At 41.6% G+C, this 4,737-nt stretch overlaps 1 non-coding gene across 1 annotated transcript; it reads left to right on the forward strand.

Annotated features, from left to right (window-relative positions):
• The first annotated feature begins 427 nt into the window (after window positions 1-427).
• Window positions 428-610, forward strand: LOC115473602. Its single transcript, XR_003942699.1, has one exon. It is a non-coding gene; the product is annotated as a U2 spliceosomal RNA (small nuclear RNA).
• Window positions 611-4,737: the final 4,127 nt, after the last annotated feature.

Consider the following 4,737-nt stretch of genomic DNA (forward strand, 5'->3'; position numbering starts at 1 on the left):
TTCCATAAGTACATAAGCACATAAGCACCGCCATACTGGGAAAGACCAAGGGTCCATCAAGCCCAGCATCCTGTCTCCGACAGCAGCCAATCCAGGCTTCAAAAACCTGGCAACCCCCCCCCCCCCCAAAAAAAAAAAAATGAATAATGTTCAATGGACTTTTCCCTCAGGAATCTGTCCAAACCCCCCTTTAAATTCCGTAAGGCCAGCTGCTGTCACTACATTCTTTTATGGCCTGAAATGGATCTCCAATTTTTGATACCTGGGCATAACTGTTTTAAATCAGCTCTCCACTCAAACCTTGACTATTTCTTCACATGGCTGGGGGAGAATTAATATTTTTATATTTCCTAAAATTCTATTTTTATTTATGAGCCTACCAATCTCAATTTCTAGGAATTTCTTTGTGAAATTAAGATCATGAATAATACACTTTTGGCTAAGATCAAGTGTAGTATCTGTTCTTATCAGTTTAATATCTGATACGTCCCCTATCTGGGGACCTTATATTAAATGGATTTTTGGGACACGGAGATGGAACAGGAGCTTGCTTCGTCTGCTCCATGCATCGACCTGGTATTGCAGTACTTCTAGGCACGGTGCGAAAAAAACCCCTCCGAAGGGACACCACCTTGTAGTGGTGGAGCGGCTTCCGTGTTTCAATGACTCAGAGGGCTATGCTGAAGGGTTACCCATATCAGACAGGCCTCTGAGGAGAAACCAGACAAAGAGTGTCCCAATTAGGGTGAGTGAAAAGATGGCGACCTGAAGCTCATATACTCAACGGCCCAGCTGACCTCTGAACTTTTGTCTTTGTTTACTTGAAATTTCCTCTCTGCAATTGCAGTTACCTTAACTGAGAGGAAGGGGACAATCGAGGGGTCAGCCACCGATGGCCAGCATTTTGTCCCCTGTGCAGCAAGTGTGGGACCGCTGTGTGACGAGCTGCTCACAGATGACTGGGTTGGTGAGTCCTTTGATTAGCGCCGGCGAAGGAACGTCGACACTCTTGGACCTGGAAACAACTTCATCACTCCCAAATCATTTAACCACCATGTCCAAAGGAGTGGAGGAGTGAGTTAGGAGTGTTTGCTGAAACGGAAGTCGTTTACAGCTGAACTCGTGTCAGCGGTGCCACTCCTAAACCCGTAAGAGCTATCAGCGTGGAGTTTTTGGCTCCCGTGGAGGTTACATTGAATATCATCTGGAAGGCGCTCCAGGACCTAACGGTGGTAGTAAATAAGTTTGCTTCCGATATAATCTTATTAGTGAGCCACATGGATAATCTAATTGAATCCTTTGAGAATGAAAAATTGATACGGCAAATTAAGTTCTACAGGAATAGGAAATGGTTAAGATTTTGAAGATGATAATAGACCAGAAAAATTTGAACAAAATGAATATTTTTACAGATGATTAATATCGAGATTGTTGTTTCCACAGAGATCCGGGTATGACTCCTAAAGTTTTTTCCTCTGAAATGATTCCTCTTAGTATATTTATTCAAAAGGAGTGAAGCCTGTGAAACTGGGATTACCTTCATCAGTGGGAATTGGATTAGAGACTCAAGTGTTTGTATTGTTAAATAATTTCTGGTTTTAAAAGAGAAAAAAATGAAATCAGTTGTATTATTTCCACTAATATTGGACAATAACCAGCTTATAATCGAACGAGAAAAACGCCCAAGTTCCGACCTAAATCGGGAGATGGGCGTTTATCTCACAAAAACGAATAACGCGGTATAATCAAAAGCCAAATTTGGGACGCTTTCAACTGCACTCCGTCGCGGATGCGGACAAAGTTGATGGGGGCGTGTCAAAGGCGTGTCGAAGGCGGAACTGGGGCGTGGTTATCGGGCGAACAGAGATGGGCGCCCTTTCGCCGATAATGGAAGAAAAATATGCAATTTTAGCGAGAATTTAGGGCACTTTTCCTGGACCCTGTTTTTCCACGAATAAGGCCCCAAAAAGTGCCCTAAATGACCAGATGACCACTGGAGGGAATCGGGGATGACCTCCCCTGACTTCCCCAGTGGTCACAAACCCCCTCCCAGCACAAAATATGACGTTTCACAACTTTTTATTTTCACCCTCAAATGTCATACCCACCTCCCTGGCAGCAGTATGCAGGTTACTGGAGCACTTATTAGGGGGTGCAGTGGACTTCAGGCAGGTGGACCCAGGCCCATCCCCCCCCTACCTGTTACAATTGTGCTGCTTAATGCGTTAGTCGTCCAACCCCCCCAAACCCACTGTACCCACATGTAGGTGCCCCCCCTTCACCCCTTAGGGCTATAGTAATGGTGTAGACTTGTGGGCAGTGGGTTTTGAGGGGGATTTGGGAGGCTCAACACACAAGGGAAGGGTGCTATGCACCTGGGAGCTCTTTTACCTTTTTGTTTTGTTTTGTAAAAGTGCCCCCTAGGGTGCCCGGTTGGTGTTCTGGCATGTGAGGGGGACTAGTGCACTACGAATCATGGCCCCTCCCACGAACAAATGCCTTGGATGTATTCGTTTTTGAGCTGGGCGCTTTCATTTTCCATTATCACTGAATAACAAAAACGCCCAGCTCACAAAGTAGCGAATAACATATGGGCGTCTATTTTTTTCGAAAATACAGTTGGCTCCGCCCCTTCACGGACCCGTTCTCGGAGATAAACGCCCATGGAGATAGGCATTTTCGTTCGATTATGCCCCTCCACGTATGTTTCCAACGAAATAAATTGACTATACACCATTTTGGGTTTGAAGAAGCCAACCAGAAGATCAATGTGGAATAATGATTCCGATAATAAATAACTGGGGATAATCAGGTTAATAATACCACGTTTTCTTTGTTTACTGTTGTTTAATTGATCTCCTTGTCTTGTTTCACTCTCCCTATTTTGTGGTCTAAGGAAGAGTTTATAATTACCTGATTGAAATAATTCTTGTATTATTTTGTCTGTATTTCTGGCAAGTTATTTTAGTGCTTGCAAAATTAAATTCTTATAAATAAAATTTAAAAAAATACTCTATTTGGTATAATAAAAGACCCCTTGTCAAATCTCATTTACTTTTCACACCCATTCAATTGGGCAGTCTGGGTCTACCAAACTTACACTGGTATTATTGGTCTGCATGCTTAAAAGTGCTTCACAGCTGGATAAACCCCTTTACTCAGTCACATTGTGTTCGATTGGAGGTGTCTCTTACTTCCCCCTATACCTTTTTATATTACATTACATTACATGATGCTTATATCCCACACATACCATCAAAGTTCAGTAGGATCACAAAAAGAAGAAACTGGAATTATACAAATTAATAACAAGAACATATACATTATACAACACAACCACTACATATTTAAAAGTTTTCTAAATAAGAACGTTTTCAGTAACTTTTGAAAAATCATACAGTTAGGTTTCCTTCTAATATCTATTGGTAAATCATTCGATTGGCTAGATGCTGAATATGCAAACGTACTAACAAAAAGCTTTTTATAAACCATCTTTTTTGGGATCCGTATATTGTAGAAGTAAAAAAACACCTAGATCCAGGGGAGACATTCCTAGGTGGTAACCTAATTAAACCTGACATATATGCAAGCGCTTCACCATGTACTATCAAAAATGCAAGGCAAAAAACCTTAAAAACAATTTGAGCCTTAATTGGCAATCAATGTAATTGTACCAGTAAAGAGGTAATTCTGTCAAACTTGGATGATCTAAATATCAATCTTACAGTAACGTTTAATAATAAGTTTTTACCAATTCATGTAAATGGTCTACCAATATACTGTCCTTCCTTCCTTCCTTCCTTCCTTCCTTCCTTATTAGCTGGAGAAATATTTCCTCTCTGAAATCTATTTCTCCTGTCTTTATTCCACTTAGGCCTCTCCTGGCTAACTCTCACATAAGGACTCTGGACTTGCCTACTAATTTAGCTAATTTTCTTTTGGCTAAATAATTCATGTATGGCAATTTACGGACTATATCTGATATTTTTCATACATTCTGAGTGAAATTCTCACTCTTTCAGTATTTCCAAATTCGACACTTCATCTTCACTAATGTCCCTATTTAACTCATTACTCACTTGTTATCATTTTTGAAGAGGTGTCCCTACCTTAAAAATTTTATAGCACATTTTAAAAAAAGTACCTTTCTGACTCTTCAACCCTGCTGTTTCTGCTAAATGACCTTATGTGAGAAAATTATAGGGGAAAGATACTGGACTCACAGGAGATGCAAGTACACAACCCTTGATGCAGTGCTCCTTCCTGGGTTGTGTAGGGGCTAAACCATGCTTAACAGGTTTTCATTTCTACTGTGCAGTAGAATTATTGTGGTACAGTATATGGATATTTTCAGCACATAATTCCCTGGAGTGTATTCAGTGTACATAATACCATCAGTAATAGAGATACAAGGGGGAAATGACTGGTGCAGTTGCGCCACAGTGAAGGGGTCCTTCACTGCTGTGTTCAACAGTACCTTCACTGTTCCTTTTCTGCTGACATAGGTGCAGCCCTCACCCTAAGTATTTTATCTAGCCCTGCCCCAACTCCACTCTAGGCCCACCTCACCCCACCTTAGCCTTAGTCACTGATCACACATATGCCTATGAGGATTTTAACCCTTCCCTCTCTCCCGGCCCTTCAGCCTCGCACTGGCGCCTATTTTACAAAAGTTTGCTCCCCCTGATGTCAAAACCTGGCTACGCCTCTGGTTGTGAATTGAAGTTTTGTGTCATG

Source organism: Microcaecilia unicolor, chromosome 6 (assembly GCF_901765095.1).
Source record: "Microcaecilia unicolor chromosome 6, aMicUni1.1, whole genome shotgun sequence".
Lineage (NCBI taxonomy): Eukaryota > Metazoa > Chordata > Amphibia > Gymnophiona > Siphonopidae > Microcaecilia > Microcaecilia unicolor.